At 55.4% G+C, this 20230-nt stretch overlaps 1 protein-coding gene across 2 annotated transcripts in view; it reads left to right on the top strand.

Annotated features, from left to right (window-relative positions):
- The window catches only part of LOC128136168 (protein FAM214B-like), a 51364-nt gene that overhangs the window by 15671 nt on the left and 15463 nt on the right, over nucleotides 1–20230 (top strand). For both annotated transcript variants that reach the window (XM_052775347.1, XM_052775346.1), the window contains exon 3: nucleotides 18048–18140. The gene's annotated coding sequence lies outside the window, so the exon portion shown is untranslated. The remainder of the gene's footprint in view (nucleotides 1–18047; nucleotides 18141–20230) is intronic.

Raw genomic sequence — 20230 nt, 5'->3', positions numbered from 1 at the left:
GTCTTCGTGCACAAAATTTAAGGGGTCCTGCAGGTTCTTTTGCTCAATTATCGTAATTTAAAGGGGGTTCGTGGGTCCAGGGTATGGTGGCGGCACCTCCTCAAGACGGGGCTATCCGGGGATAGGGCGCCTCCCCGTTTGCGAGGGTCCGCACCAAAGAACCTGGATCCGAGTCACGGCACCAAGTTTGTTATAGACGCTCGTGACAAATTGGAGGAGCCAATTTGTATTAAATGACAAGATCGAATTTATTAGCAAGCGATAAGAGAGCAAAACAGCGCTGGGCGGCCGGGGAGACAGTGCTCCGCCAAAGGCTCGCGCCGAAAATGGGGAAGAGTCCCTTTATTTATACAGTTTCTAGTTTTTGTCTATGGACGGCTCGTATCTTCTGCATTGCGTGTGCGTTTGTGTCGTCAGTTGCTAGGTGGTCGTAATCTGTGTTCAGGTGGCGGCTGGTATCTTCTGCATTGTGTGTGTGTTTGGGTCGTCATTTGTTTGTTAGGTGGAACGTTTTTCGTTAATCATCGGTACTTAACTGGATACTGTGGTTTTAGATAAGCGAGGAATGTCTCTACCCCCACATGCGATTTCATGAACAAAGTTAACCAGTTCATTACAGTCAGCACTTGGGCCTCTCCGACCCGCTCTGAGCTGGTGAAGGCTGCAGACAGTAAAAGGCAATGCCTGCAAGGGGGGATCTCTCCAAAATGCAGAAGAGGACACAGTCCTGGGTGCCTGCAGGCACATTTTGCCTTGACAGAAGAGGGAAGTTGGCTTTTCAATGCATGCCCAGGCTAAAACTGGATTTTTCATATGTAGTTAAGCAGGAAAGCCCAAGTCTAGCTGCTTTCCTGGCCCCTCTGCTTAGTATTGTCTGCTCAGGGTGCTTTGTGGGTGTGGCAGCACACACCCACCCACCCCCCCCAGGAAATGAAACTTCTCCAGGCAGGGAGGAGAGGAAAAAAAACCCAAACCCTAGAGGCTGCAGGTTGAAAATTGAACTGACCAATCAAGATGTGCCAGGTACACTGAAGTGTTATCAGAGTTCTAACTAACTTTTTACTGAAGAATAAATCTGAGTTTTAACACCTGTTGGATTTGATTGTGTGAGCCTCTGTAACAGCAGGGCACAGCACCAGAGGGGCCAGCAAAAGGAGCTAGGGAAGGGATGGATGGCAGAAACCTCTGTTTCCCTTCCCACAGCAAGGTGGAAAGAGGACACAGCTAGTTTCCATCCTGAGCTTTGGATGGCATGAGCCAGCCAGCTAGCCCACCCAGGACTTGTACAGAGGGCTGCAGGATGTGCTGAGTCAACAAGAGTATCCCCTTGCCAACGATGGGGGGCTGATCTCATTGACCACCTACTACCAGAATCTTGGCAGTTCCAAGCGGTTCTTCAAGGTTTATTGACCAGACCATAATCCATTGCCTTTTCTGACATACACATAAAGCCCCATTGTCTAGTAGTTAGTTCCTAAACCCTAAATCATGTCTAGTTATTGTTTCCCTATTTTAAATATTAACTGATGGGGGTTGTACACAGGACTTTAGCAGCTCCCTGGTTATTTCAATCATATTATACATATTAATTGATAACAGAAGCATGCCACTGATGTAAAGGTGGGTGAATAAACTGGCACCTCTCTGAGGATAGTTCCCAGCTTGCTGACCTGAAACATGCTATTTGAAGGCAGCAAGGTCTTGTCACTGTACTTTGGAGGGATGCTCTGCCACTTTTCTTAGCCACCTGGGCTGCAGAAGGGGAACACAAGGCAGTTGCAAGGGATCCCCTCGGTGTGGGAGAGGTGTCAGAAGCAAGAGCAGTTTAGCTGTCTCCTCTCCGCTCTTCCCCCCAGCCTGGCTGGAGGGGGGTGTTGCAGATGGGGTGTTACCCCTCTGTTAGTCACAAATGGGGGGCTGTCAGGAAATCATCACTGTCTGGCTCAAATCAGAGCAGTCCCCAGCTGCTCTAACTGGACGTAGGGCACATCCCTCAGCTTCCCCTTTGCTGGGGGCTACAGCAGGGAGCTGGCCTTGTCTAAGAGCTCACATAGGTGTCATGGTTCAAGCCCAGCTGGCAACAAAGCACCACGAAGCCGCTTGCTCACTCCTCCCCCCCGGCTCTGGTGGGATGAGGAGGAGAAAATATAAAGAAAAGCTCATGGGTCGAGACAAGGACAGGGAAGGATTGCTTACCAATTATGGTTACGGGCAAAAACCAGACTCAGCTTGGGGAAAAAGCAAAATCAATTTAATTTACTACCAATAAAATCAAAACAAGGATAATGGGAAGTAAAACCAAATCTTAAAACACCTTCCCCCACCCCTCCCTCCTTCCCGGGCTCAACTCCACTCCCGATTTTCTCTATCTCCTCCCCCCAGCGGCGCAGGGGGACTCTGCCACTCCTTCCTCCTCAGGGGGAGGACTCCTCACTCTTCCCCTGCTCCAGCATGGAGTCCCTCCCATGGGCTGCAGTCCTTCAGGCACGGGCTGCAGTCCTTCAGGCACAGGCTGCTCCGGCGCAGGCTTTCCCATGGAGTTACAGCCATCTTCGGGGGCATCCGACTGCTCCAGCATGGGGTCCTCCACGGGCTGCAGGTGGGCATCTGCTCCACCATTCACCTCCATGGGCTGCGGGGGACAGCCTGCCGTCTCACCACGGGCTGTAGGGGAATCACCTCCTCCCCCTCCTTCTTCTCTGACCTTGGTGTCTGCATAGGTGTCATGGTTTAACCCCAGCCAGCAACTAAACACCACGCAGCCGCTCACTCACTCCCCCCCACCCAGTGGGATGGGGGAGAAAATCGGGAAAAGAAGCAAAACCCGTGGGTTGAGATAAGAACGGTTTAATAGGACAGAAAAGAAGAAACTAATAATGATAATGATAACACTAATAAAATGACAACAGTAATAATGAAAGGATTGGAATGTACAAATGATGCGCAGTGCAATTGCTCACCACCCGCCGACCGACACCCAGCTAGTCCCCGAGCGGCGATTCCCCGCCCCCACTCCCCAGTTTATATACTAGATGGGACGTCACATGGTATGGAATACCCCGTTGGCCAGTTTGGGTCAGGTGCCCTGGCTGTGTCCTGTGCCAACTTCTTGTGCCCCTCCAGCTTTCTCGCTGGCTGGGCATGAGAAGCTGAAAAATCCTTGACTTTAGTCTAAACACTACTGAGCAACAACTGAAAACATCAGTGTTATCCACATTCTTCGCATACTGAACTCAAAACATAGCACTGTACCAGCTACTAGGAAGACAGTTAACTCTATCCCAGCTGAAACCAGGACAATAGGTGTTTCTCACATTCCAATCATCTTCCCCCCCACTGCAGGTTTCCCTTCTTAAATATGTTATCCCAGAGGTGCTACCACCATCACTGATTGGGTCGGCCTCAGTCAGAGGCGGGTCCGACCTGAGAGCCGGGGAAGCTTTTAGCAGCTTCTCACAGGAGCCACCCCTGTAGCCCCCTCCCCCGCTACCAAAACCCTGCCACGCAAACCCAAAACAGTAGGTTATCACTGCTCTGTCAGGGTCTCCCAGAGCTTGTAGGGAAGCCCATCTTTTCAGTGGTGACAGGCTGATTTAAGCATGTGCATTTAATTGATGGGCTTGTCCTGCTGGTGGCTGCTGAATTTCATTCAGACGCTTGCCCAGTGCTGTGACCTCGGTGACACCGTGACTATGGTGTTGGCTCTGCCTTTGACCTTGCTGATGACAGGCGGTGAGCACTACGGATCTCCCACCCTGTCTCCCTAGAAGGGACCCCGGGGACTGAAGCATCCTGATGAGAGGAGGGTGATGTGCAGGGGAAGCTGCTGGTACCCACGGGACCCCGTGTAACTCGCATCTTGGTTTTCTTTGCCCTGAGAAGGGAGAAAAGCTCTGTGCGTACATGGTGAGGATCAGGAGTGTAAAAATCCAGGGAAAACTAGCAGCTCTGACATACAGTCCTGAGCTTTGGCAGAAAATCATTCTTTGTCCCTGTTAAATATGTGACATCCCAGCCCAAACCATTATCCCTCTCTCCCTGGTCAAAGGATGGTTTAGTCTGGCCTTAATTCCCAGGTGGCAGGGCCTCCTGACCTGGCTGGGACTGTGTGTCCCTGCTGGGGATGTGATGCTCGACCAACTTGTCCTATTGCAGTACCAGCAAGGCTTGTCCTGAGTAACCTGCGTGTGACTATAGGCAAAAATGCTGCAGCTGGCCAAGCACTCCTGGGTGGAAAGGACCAGAGCCCCTTGTCAGCATGACACTGACCCATGGGATGTGGAGAGGAAAGGGTGACAGAAGAGCCTGTGTCTGATCCCAGTAATTTTCTCTGGTAGTCAACAGGAAATGGATCCTCCAGCCATGAGGCTGCTGCAGGGAGAGGCGCAGGTCCGCACCCGGGTGTGCTGTGCAGACCGATGTCTTCTGTGCGTGATGGCACTCTTGCACACTCTTTGGCACAGATGGATGTACTCTGGTACACAGAGCCACTTGCCGGCTGGGAGGCTTGCGCCACAGCTGTCGCTGGGCTCCAGCACAGCCATGGTGTGTGATCTTCCTCTTATCACCTCTGTCTGCTCTGGTCCCCTCCAAGAAGGAGGCTGAGTTTAGCTGGAGAGCCCCTGGAAAGGGGTGATGCTGGGGGGAAGGTGAAGGGAAAGGACATGGGGAAAAGCCTGTTTGAGCTTCAGCCCCTAGCATTAGGGGAATTGCTAGTCTGAGAAGCAGCCTGCAGAGGACATGTATACATAGCATCATGTGTGTAGCTTGTCCTGTCCACATTCAGGAACTGGCCAAGCCTGTGGGCCCTGCAAGGGCAGTGGCACTAGCTGATGCCAAGTGACCATAGCCATTCTTAGAAGAAATCCCTTCCTGGCTTCCAGGAAGCTCTCCACCCTGGAGAGTCAAATTGGGAAGAGGCACAGCCGGGGGTAGCCTGGAGGGGCATGTTTGGCTGTACCCAAAGGCAGGTTAGTTGGCAGACAGCTCACCTGCAGATATGAGCTGTGGTAGCGCCAGGTAACCCTCCCACAGCCAGCGGTGGGGGTCAGGCTGCCAGAGGGCTGATAAAACAAACAGGTTTGCCTGGAAGGCAGCCTTGGAGCCTGGAGGAAGCCCTCCCCCAGCATCACTCCTTATCTCAGCAGTGCTGGCACATGGCAGTGCTCCCAGCCTGCCTTTCTACCCTGTCTCCCTGCAGTGGACTTGAGCCAGTGGCGTCATCTCTACCCCTCCTGCCACTGGGTGCTTCGGGAGACAAGGGCTTTGGCACAGCCCAGCCAGGCTCCCTGCCCGGTTTGCTGCCTTGCAGAGTTTGTGGCATTGCCCTGATGACTGCGGCCAGATTGCGCACACACACACTCACACACATACACACACGTGTCCGCTCGTGCATGTACAGGGCTGTGGCAGAAATGGGTGAGTCAGGCAGGAGAAGGGGGTGAATCACAGGGGAATGAGTCAGCAGGAAGCAGAGGGCAGGTGCTCTCCCAGGGCTGGGCTTTAAGGGAGCCCAAGGGCCTGGCAGCCCATGCTGGGTCCTCCAGGTGATGGGGTGAGGGTGCTGGAGGAGAGCTGGGAAAGCTGCAGGGCTTAGCAGGTGGAGGCAGAGCCTGTGGCTTGGACAGCAGAGCAGTGGGAATGGGCCAGGATCCATCTCGGCCACGTGCCGAACTCATTCTCTGCCTGCATCTCCTCCAGCCATAGGTACATTGCTGTCCCAGAGGGGACTGGGGCATCCTCTGTGCTGAGGCTTTCTCAGGAGGGGCTGAAGACTAGCACCACAAGGGAGAAGTGTGGTGACCAGGTATCCCAGCCTCAGGTGCATGGGGTGGATCCCTGTCCCCAGGAGGCAGTGGGGTGTCCAGCCAGCCCTGGGCAAGCTGAGCAGGTCTCTGTCCTGGTTGGATCCTGCCCAGTAACCTTCCCCTCTGCTCTGAGAGAGCAGGGAGAGGATGGAAAAATGAATGATCCCTGCTGGAGCAGAGAGGGATAAACAGATAGCTCTGGATTGAGGGAACACAGCGTGGGGGAAGAGCTGGGACAGGGACGATGCGCAGATCTGGGGGCACGGTTGGTTGTTGGCTCTGAAATCCCTTGTGTGATCTGGGCTCTGCTGCAGATCCTGGGGGGGATCGTGGATGGCTGCTTCCCTCATCCAGGAACCTGCTCTGGGCTGCTGAGTTTCCATCTACCCAGCTGGTCTCTGCTGAGTTTGACTCCTGATGGTCCTGCTCGTCGCTCCTGAGGACAGGTCCCCCGTGGGCATGATGGAGGTAGGCCTGGTATCGGTGCCACAGCAGTGAATCCAAAGTTCTCTGTATTTAGGGCCAAACTTCTTGGAGCAGGTACTTGGGACTCCTGGCTCAGGATAGCCTAAGTATGTTGCAGCAGGCACCAAAGTAGGTACTTGGTATCGCTACCAACCAGAGCAAGGATCAAATACTTGAATGAAAACAGCCCCCACTCATCTCAGTGTTGTGGTGAGTCTCTTTTTTTCAACATCCCCAAGGTGTGCAGGTGTGTGCTGGTTTTGGCTGGGATAGAGTTAATTTTCTTCATAGTAGCTAGTATGGGGCTATGTTTTGGATTTGTGCTGAAAACAGTGTTGATAATACAGGGATGTTTTAGTTACCGCTGAGCAGTGCTTACACAGAGTCAAGGCCTTTTCTGCTTCTCACACCACCCCACCAGCAAGTAGGCTGGGGGTGCACAAGAAGTTGGGAGGGGACACAGCCAGGACAGCTGACCCCAAGTGACCAAAGGGATATTCCAGACCATATGACGTCATGCTCAGTATATAAAGCTGGGGGAAGAAGAAGGAAGGGGGGACGTTCGGAGTTATAGCGTTTGTCTTCCCAAGTAACCATTATGTATGATGGAGCCCTGCTTTCCTGGAGATGGCTGAACACCTGCCTGTCAATGGGAAGTAGTGAATGAATTCCTTGTTTTGCTTTGCTTGTGCATCCGGCTTTTGCTTTCCCTATTAAACTGTCTTTATCTCAACCCACAAGTTTTCTCACTTTAACCCTTCTGATTGTCTCCCCCATCCCACTGGGTGGGGGGGGAGTGAGTTAGCAGCTGCATGGTGCTTAGTTGCTGGCTGGGGTTAAACCACGAAAAGGTGTCTGCTGCTCAGGGCTGGCCGCAGGTACCTCCTGTCCTCCCTGGTGGCACCCTTGGCTGGGCAGGATGGAGACTAATGGGCTCCAGCACTCTCCAGAGATGCCCTGGAGCTCTAGCCCTGCCATGGGGCTGCTGGTGTGCTGCAGCACATCGGGGCAGAGGCTGAGAGTGGTGGGTTTGTACAGCCTGGGAAAGGGAAGGCAGCAAAGGGGGCTCTCACCGCTGCTGGCAGCTGCCTGATGTGGGTTTGGAGAGAAGCTGGAGCCAGGCTCTCCTGGGAAGTGCCCAGGGACAGGATGAGAGACAACAGCACACAAGGGAAATTCCAATTAGATATTAGGAAAAGTATTTCCTCACAAGGGCAGTTAGACTCTGGAGCAGGGCCCAGAGAAGGGGGGGCAGTCTCCACATTTGGAAACCTCCAGGGGCAAGCCCTGAGCAACCTGCTCAAGGTTGGCCCCACTCTGAGCAGGACTGGACTGAAACCCCCTGAGGTCCCTTCCTACATGCGTTGTTCTGCAGTTCTCAGGGTGCTTGGCAATGCAGCAGCTTATGGCCCGTTGGACTGACCAGCTTGTAGGTGAATGGAGGGTTTGGGGGGTTGCTGTGTCCATCCCATTCTCCTGGCTTGGTTTGTCTCTCATCCGTATGGTATTAGCAGTGCCGGGGGACGGAGGCACTGCCTTAGCATTGCCCAGCTCATTGCTTTGCCCCCACCTATCTTAGCCATCTCTCCAGAGGACCGTGTTATTCCCTCCCTGTGTGAGCACAAAAAGCCCATTGGCAGTAAAGCACAGAGCGATAAACCATCTGCCCTGCTCTGCTAGCAGTGCAGAGCTGTGATCTGTAGGGGGGTGCTCACGTTGTTGGGAGGCTGAGGAGGACACTGGCCCCAAGCCCTCCGGCTGGAAGGGCTCCAGGTTTATCTTCCCTGTAGTGCCTGTCCCAGAGACAGTGGCAATTGTGGGGCAAGTCACCAGTAGCCTTTTTAAAGGCTCCAGCTGCCTGACCACCCCGAGCAGATCAAGGCTGAGATGAGCCCAAAGGACTATTTGGAAAGAATTACTTGGTCCCAGTATTTTCTGTTTCTTTGCTAGCCTTTTATTCTCATGGCTACTCTTTTCATGATCCTGTCCTTCTGCAAGGCTGGCTGCTGGCAGCCTCATCAGCCTTGTCTTCAGAAACAACTTCGCTCTGCGATTTATTGAGTCTCCAAGCTTTGACCCTGGTGCCTGATGCTGCAGAAGCCTGTGTCCAGTGTGTAAGTGCTCAAAGGGTTTTTAGTGTTTGCCCCATCCCATCTGCAAGAGTAACGAACCAGAGCAAAGGGGGCTGCATGTAGCCATGGCTCCTGGGCAGAGCTGACCCGCAGTGGTAGCTACATCTGCCTCCCTGTCCAGCAGAGGCTGGGAGGATGTCTAGGCTCCCCAGATGCTTTTATGTGGGTTTTCAAGGTCTAGGACGTTCCCATGAGCTTGTGTTTGTCCCCAGATCCCTTCTCAAGTTGCTCCTCTCAGCCTTTCCCTTGGGCTCATTGATGCTGGGCTGCTGTCTCTGTCAGAGCACTGTGCGCTCTACCTTCCCCCAGCAGTCTGCTTGTTACTCAATACCGCTCTGGGCACTGTTGCGTTACTTGAATATCCCTGTTACAACACTTGCACGCATCAAGAGCAGCAGGGTCTGGTGGTCTGAGCCAAGAGGCCCCTGGGGTCTGTTTTCAGTTGCATGGGTAAATCACTGCGTGGCCGGGGACAAGCTGGCTCCTGGTAGTTCATGGAGAGCTCTTGGGTCTCTCGCGGGCTCTGTCTCCCTAGGAAGGCTAGATCTGGGGGGACATCTGTGTCCCCAGCAGCACAGCTGCCACCAGAGTTGAAGGTGTTTTGGACCTGGTTGCCATGGTTAAGCTGGTTTCTGAGATCTCTGAGCTTTGTGTGTTCCCACGGAAGCAGCACAGCAAAACATGGGCTGCAGCAGCAACAGCAAGCAGAGTTTGCACAGGGGCCTTGGTGTCTTGCAAGGACTGATGCGGGGGCTCGTGTCCTGCTCAGGATGGTTGTCTGGGGATGCAGCTGCATCTTGAGCCCATCCCTGTTTACTATCGCTTGTGTGAAGATGGAAGATGCTGATATGCTGGTGCCCCAGTGCTGCGTAGTCCCTGCAGGCTGCACTTGCCAGTTAGCCCCAAGGGCAGGTCCTCTCCAGCCTCCACCTGACGTGAAGCACCAGTCAAGCCTTGGCTTCCTTGATGCTACCATCTCTATGCAATGTCCGGGGTCCAGGTGGGTGCCCCCTTCCATCCCGAGGGCATCCTCGGCCATGTGCGTTGCTCAGAGCCCTGGCAGCCCTGTGGGAGCCCAGCCCCTGTGGAGGGGGGTGGCGGATGCACCAGGCAGAGGGCTCTGCTGTCAGCAGGACCCTGCGGGTGGTTTGGGGTGTGTGGACCAGGGCGTTTGCTGGTTCCATGGGGTGAAATAGGAGCTGGGCTGCTGGGCTGTGCCTCCCACTGCCCTGCATATGGGTATACCTGCAGTCGGACACACCAGTCCTTCCTACCCCCTTGTTTCCCTTCAAAGGGGCTTGCGTGCTCGTGTGTTTGCTTCCATTACAGGCAACAGTATGAGTGTTCAGGTGACAGCTATGACACCCTTTTCCTAATGCCAGCAGGGTGTTTCTCTCTCACCTTCAGTCCCACTGGAAGGAAAGACTTTCCCTTTCCCTGACAAGGCACAGGACATTGAATTCATGGTGGAAATGCTCTTTCTCTCCAGTAGCCCTGGATGTGTCCAGCTCTTTACAATCAAAGATGTACAAAGCCTCACCCTTACAGCCCAAATCCCTGCCCAGCCCATGTCATCGCTCTAGCCTGTGCTAGACTTGAGACTTTCTAAATCACAGCCGGAAAGGGGTGAGTTGGGTGGGTGTGCACAGCCGTGTGTGTGTGTGTGTGCGTGTAGTATCTCCTCCCCCTTTGCCACGTAGATGTCTAGCACGGGGAGTGGAAAAGATGCTGAATGTCCCCACAGCTGCTGCAGCCTTATCTTCAGGCTGCAGCTTGGTAATGCTGAGCCGGAGGCCTGAGTGCCTGTGCCCAAGCACCTCCCTTGGAGGGCTCTTACAGTAAAAGGAAGTGTATCATAAGAGGGGTTGCGGTGGGGACAGGCAGTTCCCACAATGTAAATGCTGCATGCACAATCCTTGCTGCCTTCCCCACCACAGGCACTCTTCCCATGTGTAGCTTTGATGCCTGTGTCTGGAGCTGCTTGGGGTAATGCAGCATCCCCAGGACCTTCTCCGCTGCTCTGCGGTACCCTGGTGACTGTTCAGAGGAGGTAGGGAAAGATGATGTTGCTGTGGCTCTCCCAGATAGGTGTCGGGGACTCATCAGTGGGGTGTGTGCAAGGAGACTCAGGCTGGCAGGGCTGTAGGTGGGTGGCAGTTGGGGATGGGGGGAGACCAGGGTAAGTTATGGTACGAGCTGCAGTGATCAGGAGGCAACAGAGCACAGGTAAAGAGCTGGGGACATTGGGGACATGCACAGGGATGCATGTAAACAGGGCAGGGTCTGATGGTGGAGGAGGATGGGGTTGGGGTGGGAGTGAAAAGGAGCATGCTTTAGGGGATGCAGAGCCTGGCTGCCATGTGAAGGATGTGGGGAAGGTGAAGGATTGTGCATCCAGGATCAGGCAGTGTGGAGGGCTACAGGGCATTGGGGTACAGAAGGAGCTGGCTTGGTAAGGAGAGAAGATGGGGCTGTAGATGGCTGTGGCTGTATGCAGTGGTGGCCGGAGGGAGAAGAGAGGAGACAGCAGAGGTGGGAGCAAAAAGGGTCCTATCACCTGCTGACTACCGTGCTGTCTTCTCCCCACTTACAAAACATCAGCCCCCCCAGAGCCCCTTTTCAGGGGCTTATGTTTCTGTACCCTGCTTGTAGTGATGGAGAGCGGGCTGGGCTGTTCACACTGCGTGGTTAGATCACACTTCCCGTGGCACATGGCCTGGGACAGGGAGCTGACGGGATGGGAGTTAACAGTAAGCAACTGCTTTTCCATTGGGGTTGAGTTAAACAGATCAGGATAGGGTTCCCCAGGGCCTCTGATGCAGACACTAACCCCAGGGCATCAGTCCTCTTGGGACATCAGATAAAAAGGACTGTTAATGCTAACATCTATGCATCACTTAGTATGGTGAGGGTCTAGTCCTGCTTGGACCTGGGGGATGCCTCCCTTGGACAAATGTCCTTATTGAACTTGAAACATGGCAGCACGTTGGTGCCCTGGTCATGGCTGGAGACCCCAGGTGTCATGCAAGTGCAGAGCAGAAGTGGTCCCTGCCCCTCTGCCAGGACCCATTTGGCTTCTCGTGGCCATCCTGTGACCGGCTGCACATGCACATGACTTTGTAATCTCCAACGGTGGAAAATTTTCCATCGGTTGCAGTTGGCAGCGAGATCTGGAATGGAGCAGCCGGTCTGTGTGGTCATCCAGTGGCTGAGGTCCCCATCCCTTGGGCCACCACGCCCCAGAGAGGGATGGGAGGACTGGAAGGGAGCCAGCCATCACATCTCTGCGCCTGGGCGGCCAAGGGCTTGCTTTCGCTGCAGCAAAGCTGTGGGCGCTTTCTTTGTTGCCCCAGGGTGACTGCCGCGGCTGTCGTGCCGCTGCGAGGTCAATTCTGTTGGGCTCTGCAAATTCCCCTGGCGGTAAAGCTTGCAGGCGCGGTGCCGGCTGTGCCTTCCCCCTCCCCCCCCCCCGGGAGAGGTGGCACATGCCAGCTACCCTGAGATGAAAAGATGCAGCTTTTTATGAAGCAAAGCCAGCCCGGAGGAATTTTCCCCTCGTGGCCAGCTGTTGTCTTGGGCCTGGCTTGCATCCTCCAGCACTTCTCACCACATGCTGCCTTGGGGAGGGGAGCGGGGGCTGACCCACCCTCTAGACTCCCTGCTCCAGGCGAGTGGGTGCTGCCTTGGGCTCACGGGGTGAGTAGTCACGGTGGAGCTCAGCAGCATCCTACTGCCTCTGCAGGGATCCTCTTGGGCAGTGGAGAGTTTTCCCCACCCCCAGCTCTGCCGCTGCCTCTTTGTTTTCTGGCAGAAGCCTCCATGCCTTCATTGCCGTTGAGGCGCCAAGCAGGAGCCTACATGTGCCGCGTGTGTGTCCCACTGGGAACGTGATGCGGGCTGGCAAGCCTGCCGGGCCAGGCATCTCCCTCGCGGGGCTGTGGAGGCCAGCCAGCAGCTTCGGGAGTCTCCTTTCTGTGGGCTGTTCCTCCAGTCGAGCAGGGCTTTGAGGCTGCTGGTTTCCTCCGCTAAAGCCTTTTTCGTGTTGGCAGCATTTCTGCACCTTGCCACAAGTGGAATAAGTTGGATGGGAAGGGGCCGGTCCTCGGCTCGGCTCTGCTGGGGGCTCAGGCTCTCCGTTGTGGTCCTCCCTCACCGTCGCTCCCACTGAGAAGGCACCTGAGATTAGAGCAGCGCCAGGGGCTGCAGAGCCGGATATGGCGGTGGCTGAGGATTGCTTGTGCTGCCCCTGCCTCTCCGTGTATTTGATCTCTCGACTTCCAGCGGGGACTGAATTCCTGTGCTGGATTCTGGGCTCGGCTCTTGTGAAAGGATCCAATTATTTCAGAGCTTTGAGCATCTCCATTTGCTGCCCATATTTGCAGTCCCCGGGTCCGTGCTGGCTGGAATTCCAAGTGATTAACGTGGCTGTGACATCCCTCCTAGGGGTGTTATCCACTGTCCCTCACCCCTCCCCTCTTCCTCCTCCGGCAGGCAGCGAGCAGATGGGCAGAAACAAAGGTCTGTCCTCAACCTGGGCTCTCCTCCCTGTGAGCAGCTGCTGCATGGGATTTCCCTGCCCTGCCTGCTGCAGGTTTCCTGAGCTCCCAGTTGAACGCTGGAGCTGGGCAGCTGTGGGCTGTATTGCCGAGGTTTGAGCCTGCTGGGCTGGGTGGGCAGGGGGTGCTACCAGCTTTAGAGACCTGCCTGATTGTCCTGCCGGTTCTTAAACTGCTTTTCATTCTTTGACTGCTTTCCTGGGGAGAGGGGCAGCCGTGCATGGAGGGGAGGCTGGCTGGGGGGCGGGGGTTGGACATGGGGGAAAGCCGTACACAGGTGGCCATTGCATAGTAGGATCTGCCTGCAGACTCTGCAAGACCCCCTTCCCAGCTGTAGGCTATTGTCAGCGTTGCTGCCTGCATGCGAGGCACCTGGACAAGGTATGCGGAAGCAATCCATGCCAAGACACAGGACATCAGACGGAGGAGGGTGAAGCCCCTGGGGCTGGGAGCTCTGTTTCAGCTCCCCAAGCTCCTAGGAGAGATTTCATTATGTTATCCCAGGTCGGCTGAGCAGAAGGGCTCAGTCCCCACATCACCTCCTATGGCACCTGTGCGTGGGCCTGGGGAGGCACCACATGCTGGGCAGACCTCAGCCCCTGGGGAGCTGCAGGGCAGCCGGGCACTCGGGAGCCTGCTGCAGCCTGGAGCCCCAGCAAGGCACCCTGCAGGGAGGGCTGCTCTGTCCCTGGGGGCTTCTGCACCCAGTCAGCGTCCTCTCCTGTGGGATGGGAGGAAGGGCAACAGCAGCGCCTCCCAGACACGGGTGCTGCAGGGCAGAGGGAGACGTTGGGTCTGTCTCTGTAGAAGCTGTCTCTGGTGGTTTCTAGGAGCTCGCGCTCCTAACATGGGCACTGCCTTTTGCCCCATCCTTCCCTTCTGGGCTCAGGCTTCCTCCTTGTTATCAGCACAGGGGCCAGCACTGAGTGAGGCTCTGCGGCTGCATAAATCTGGCATGGCAGGAGGCCTCCTGAGGACCCCCAAGAGCAGCACTTGCTCTTGCAGTGGGGCAAGGATGCTCCCTCCCTCTGCGTCCTCCCTCCTTCCCTCTCCCTTGTTTCCACCAAGTGTGAGCTTCTTCCTCCACGACCTGAATCCCAGGGGAGTGCCAGAGCCACATCCACACTGGTCATCTTTCCCTTCAGGCACAGTTTGCTCCTGTAGCATCTCTCTAACCGGCTTTTCTCCAGGATTGCCACCTCTCCTAGGGATGGTGCAGAAGTGGTCCCCAGCCTCATGCATCTGTCTCTCTCCTGATGGTGGTACACCTGATCTCTCAGGCTGTGGAGAAACCCTTCTCTGGGTGGCAGCATCGCTGCTGGGGCCACCATCCTTCAGGGGTGTGATGGAAACTTTCTGCCTGCAGGCACTTCTCAAGCTCTGCTCTTAGCCTGTGCCAGGTTGCTTGTGGGTTTGCACTTCCACTGGTTAGATTTCCTTCCTTCTCCTTGGGTTCAGATAGGACTGATGGAGCTGTGACTTATCCTCCAGGCAGTCTGTTTCCAGCAGTTTCTGTTGCTTCTTCTCTTGTCTTGTGCTCTGCTCGTACTGAGGATGATTATTGTAATGACGGCCCCTCTCTTTCCTGGCTGCGTGGTTCCTGCTTCACCCCCAGTGAGGCTGCGAAGGTCTCCTTAGCACTTCCCAGGAGAGGGAGCAGGAGGGAGGAAGGCAGCAAAAGCCAGTTTGGGTTTTTTTGTGGTCTAAATGGTGCAAGGACCCCTCTCGGCCCTGCCAGCCGCCAGGCATGGTGCTCTGCCCCAGGCAGCAATGCCCAGACCAAAGTCTCTTGTTCCCCATTTGTGTGTCCCCTTGACTGGCTGGCAGTGCTGCTCTGGGAAGCTGCATAGATCCCCGCTGGGCAAGCGTGGCCCCTTTGGGTACAGCTCTTGCTCTCCTCCTTGCAGCAGTGCCATGCTGCCAGCCCTGCCAGGCTCCTCTTTCCAAAGGCTCTGCCTGTCCTGCCCCTTGGCAGATGCCCCTCTGGCTGGCAGAGCTGCCCCTGCACCCATCCCGCTTCCTTTCTGGCTGGTACAGTACAGTTAAAACAGCAACAGATCCTTTTGCAGGCTGCAGCCCAGCATGTGGTACAGCTGCTGCATAGCCCAGCCAGGGACCCTTCCTCACCCGCCATCCTGCTCTGTCGCTGCCAGACTGAGACCACAGTCTGTTAATCCTGGGTCCCCCCTGGATGTGCTAATAGGAATGTAACCAGCAGGTAAGTCAAGTCCCCAACCCCCCCCCCATGCCTGGCTGTGTCATCCCTCATCAGGGTCTGGTGGCTTGGTGTCCCTGGGGAACGCAGTGTCTCTGCCCCAGCACCTGGGACATGCTCCCTCCCTGCAGGTCCTTTGGCACTGAGTGTATTATGGCTGTTGAAGTGTAGTGCCCTTCCTCAGGCCTTGCTGGGCTGGAAGAAGAGAGGAAAGCTGTGCCTGGCATAGCTCTGGACCCAGGTGCTGGGAGACCCTGGAAAAACCACAGGCCCCCTCCTGCCCTCTGACCATCAAGGGGCCCTGGGATCTTGGCAGGAGCAGGGCAGAGAGCAGGAGGAGCTCTTGCTGGGCTTCCCCCCACAAGCAAAGCCCTTTAAGTCCTATCTTAGAACACCAGCACAGGCTGAAACACTGACAAAATCATGATCACTTGGGCTTAGGAGGGGCCGAATCCTTGGCTTGGGCACATGGAGCCCCACGTGCTGTGTCCAGGGGATAGATACCTGTGCTGCTCAGCTGAGCTGGTGAGGACCTGGACCTGGCTCTGTCCCATCCAGGTGGCCAGAAGCAGGGCTCCAGAGGTGCCCGGCTCAGGGGGAGGAGAAGTTAGAGGTGACCAGGTGCTGTGTCCCCATCCCTGCTGTGGGTGCAGGAGTCCCTGGTCCCCATGTTGCTCTCTGGCTCTATAGGGGGACGGTGGACTCCCGCTGGGTGCTGTAAGAGGTTGAGCCCTGCTGTGAGCTGGCTGGGCTCTCAGTGGGGAGGAGCTGCCCTGGGAGGCAGAGCTAAACACAGCCAAGAGAAACCCCAAAGGCTAGGGGAAGGGGGAAGGGAACCTCCCCTGACCACAGTGCCATGCAAGAGCATGAGGAGCAGTGCTGTGCTCCAGCTGCTCCCCATCCCAGGCTGCCGGGCAGCCCTCCAGGAGGATGTACAAGGAGGTCCCAAGGTGTACTTGGAGACACTTTTGGGGTGGGCTGGGGAATCCTGGCATTTCCCAGCACAGTGCTTCGGGCGACAGTATCTGGGTTGGCAAAATGAGGTGCAGCCCCTTGTGCTAGACATGTGCATTACTGGCTAGTGCTGGCATCACCTGGTGACTGGTGTTGAGGTCTCCGCTGGGATGGATTTGTGGTGTCAGCATGTCAGCCTCTCCCGATGGACCCATTCTCCTGAAAGGCAGCTGCCGCTGGGGAGCGAAGGGCTCAGCCTGCCTGCATGAGGATTCGGGAAGGGCCGTGACTGCAGAGGGATGTGGGAAGGAGAAATAAAGGAAATTGCATATTTGTCCCAGCATGGACACGTGCAGTAAGGATATGTGTCGTGGTTTAACCCCAGCCAGCAACTAAGCACCACGCAGCCGCTCACTCACTCCCCCCCACCCAGTGGGATGGGGGAGAAAATCGGGAAAAGAATCAAAACCCATGGGTTGAGATAAGAACGGTTTAATAGAACAGAAAAGAAGAAACTAATAATGATAACACTAATAAAATAACAGTAATGATAAAAGGATTGGAATGTACAAATGATGCGCAGTGCAATTGCTCGCCACCCGCCGACCGACACCCAGCTAGTCCCTGAGCGGCGATTCCCCGCCCCCACTTCCCAGTTCCTATACTAGATGGGATGTCACGTGGTATGGAATACCCTGTTGGCCACTTTGGGTCAGCTGCCCTGGCTGTGTCCTGTGCCAACTTCTTGTGCCCCTCCAGCTTTCTCGCTGGCTGGGCATGAGAAGCTGAAAAATCCTTGACTTTAGTCTAAACACTACTGAGCAACAACTGAAAACATCAGTGTTATCAACATTCTTCGCATACTGAACTCAAAACATAGCACTGTACCAGCTACTAGGAAGACAATTAACTCTATCCCAGCTGAAACTAGGACAATAAGGCTTTCTCCTGCTGCACCGTGCTGACTCTTGCTGCTGGTTGCTGATTTTGCTTCCCAGCAGTTGACTGTGCCACGCAAGTCATGGTACAAATCTCCCCCAGGGATGGAGGAGGGAAGCAGCAGCCTGGCAGAAGAGCTATCCACCTTCCAGGCAGGCAGAGCACAGCATGTTACCACCTCGGTGTCTGCCCACAGCTGCTTTTCTACCTGCCTTTGTGTAGACCCCATGCGGGGTGCCAGGAGGAGCTAATCTTTACAAAGAGCTTTTGTTGAGGCTTTGGACCAGAGGTTTGTTATGCTATGGCGTTGATTTGCCCTCCTGCGAGTGCTCCTTGAGAGCTGGCATGTCGCATCTCTGTTCTGGCTGGTTGCTGGTGGTGCCCTTCCCCGGCACTGCCAGCGATGGCTTTTGGGCTGGCTGGTTCTCGAGGACTGGCCATGAGTGCCTGTTAATTACAAATCTTATTGGAAATGAAATGAAAGAACAGCCCATTTCCTGGGGCAGGCAAGGTCAGGTGGTGAGCACAGTGAGTGACCTGCTGAAGCTGGCTTTCCACCTGCAAGATGACAGGATGCAGAACTTGCAGGGTGCCAGAAAGGGGGTGCACTTGGGTGTTTGGTGCCTCTGAGCATCCCTTCAGGGATATTGTTCATCTATCTGCCTGGCCCTGCTGTTTCCAGATTCAGAGCAGCGCTCATGGTCGGGATGCCCAGCAGGACAGATGGCAGCGTTCCTCTGGACATCCGCTGCAGCGAGCCCCCAGCCAAGGGCTGCATGGGGAGGGAGATGGGATGGGCATGGTCCCCAGGGATGGGCAGCGTTTCCTCCTTCACCTGGAGGTTCCTGGGCCAGCAAAGCTCACAGGCTACCCCTGCAACAGATGGGCTGAGGGTGGAGGTGCCCAAGGGCTCCTGCTCACTCTGAAGGTGTTGCACCATGAGCTGCTGACCAGGCTGACTCTCCTTGTCCTCTTCCAGGCATCAAAGCTACGGTGCTGGTGGATTATGACTGCAGGGGAGCTGCGTTGCATCTGCAAATCTCCTTTGTACATCAAGGGCACTTCTGAGCAGGTGAGTGCTGTGCACACGAAAGGACTGCTGTCTTTGAGCTGGGGGAAGCTGGTGGGGGGCCATCATGGCTTAGGGCTGTTGCTGTCAGGCTCCCAGTTTCTGCCTTCCCTGCTGGGCATCTCTTATTGGAAGAAAGCAATTGTAAGCTCTTCTCCTTGTCTGCAGGGCCAGAAAGCATCCTGTACAGTGGGTGAAAGGGGCGGGAGGTGGACGTGAGACCAGCAGCTAGCTGGAGGCCCAGAGGTTGCTGATCTGTAGTGTCTTGGAAAGCAAGCCATGAAATGGTCACCAAAAAGCAGCAGGGAATTGTTCGTATGCACAGGTTTTCATACAGGAAGGCACGCAAAAGAGGAGTAAAATATGAGCAAGGTATGAGAGTTCACAGCTTAGCTTAAAGTATTTGTGGTTTAAATGAAAATCAAGGTGATAACACTGCCTGAGATGGCCTAGATGTATGTGGCCTTTGGGTTTGGGAGGGTGGGAGAGGCTAAGCCTCAGTGCTGCCTTCTCTGCCCGTGTGACCCTGCAGGCAGGCAGTACCCTCCTGCCCTTCTGGTAAGCATCTGAATCACTCCAGCCCTGCGTCTCCCCCTTTCCTTCCCCTCAGAGCTGCTGTGCAGACTGAAGAGCTGGAGAGGATGGTACAGAGGTTCAGAGGCACACCGTGATGGTGGGAGCCGTTCCATGGCAGCTGCACCATTTCTGGGGGGTGCCTGGCTGGCAGGTGTCTTCAGCTAGTTGTGCCAATGACCGCCTCCTGCGGGACTGGGAAGTTAATCCAGAGCGGAGTGGGGTTCCGCTGCAGAGGGGTGAGTGAGGGGGGCAGCCAGGACAGGCTGCAGTGTGGCAGGTTACGCAGAATCACAGAGGGGTTGAGGTTGGCAGGGACTTCTGGAGGTCATCTTGTCCAACCCCTCTGCTCAAGCAGGGCCACCTAGAGCCATTGCCCAGGACCATGTCCAGGTGGCTTTTGAATATCTCCAAGGATGGAGACTCCACAACCTCTCTGGGCAACTTGTTCCAGTGCTTGGTCACCCTCACAGTGGAAAAGTGTTTCCTGATGTTCAGACAGAACCTCCTGTGTTCCAGTTTGTGCCCATTGCCTCTGGTCCTGTCACTGGACACCACTGGAAAGAGCTTGGCTTCATCTTCTTTGCACCATCCCTTCAGGTATTTATATACATCGATAAGTTCCCCCCCCAGCCTTCAGATCTCCAGGCTGAACAGTCCCAGCTCTCCCAGCCTTTCCTCACAGGAGAGATGCTTCAATCCCTTAATTATCTTAGTGGCCCTTTGCTGCACACTCTCAGGTGTGGCCTCACCAGTGCTGAGTAGAGAGGAAGGAGCACCTCCCTCAGCCTGCTGGCAATACTTTGTCTAATGTAGCCCAGGATACCGTTGGCCTTTTTTGTGGCAAGGGCACATTGCTGGCTCATGGTCAACTTGGTGTCCACCAGGACCCCCAGGTCCTTTTCTGCCAAGCCGCTTTCCAGCCAGTCAGCCCCCAGCATGTGCTGGTGCATGGTTATACCTTTCATCACTCCTTTTAAACAAAATCCCTGGGCTCAACCACCCTGACCTGCCACCTTCCCATCCCCATCACGGCGGGGGTCAAAATACCACGTGCATCCTCGCTCTCCAGATGGCCTTGACCCACTTGGAGAACCGCTTCCCCTATCGCAATGCCTGCCCCTAAGCCTTTGCTCTGCAGGAGCAGGCATCGCTGTGGGGACAGGCAAAGGGCAGAGCTGCCAGGCATGGGCTGTTTGTCAGGCTCTGGAGCTCCTCAGCCTTCCAGTGGCTTTTCCTGCATCTCCTCAGCTCTCGCAGCCATTTCAATATTTATCATGCCAGAAAAACTCGTGGCCAGGATTCTCACAGCTCTGAAACTGGGCTGAAAATCAAAAGTGAGGCCCCATGCAGCAAGGAGGTCAGGCCCTCAGGGCAGGTGGGTGATATATGGATGGTACAGGAGCCCATGGTGGGCTCTGCAGCCCCTAGTACCATCCAGCTGCTAATTGAAGTAGTGGAGGTCTCTGGTCCAAGCCGGCAGAGCTAACTGTGATGTTAGGTCAGGTTCCTGTCCCTGC

Source organism: Harpia harpyja, chromosome W (genome assembly GCF_026419915.1).
Source record: "Harpia harpyja isolate bHarHar1 chromosome W, bHarHar1 primary haplotype, whole genome shotgun sequence".
Taxonomy (NCBI): domain Eukaryota; kingdom Metazoa; phylum Chordata; class Aves; order Accipitriformes; family Accipitridae; genus Harpia; species Harpia harpyja.
This window is presented reverse-complemented; position numbering and strand designations above follow the sequence as displayed.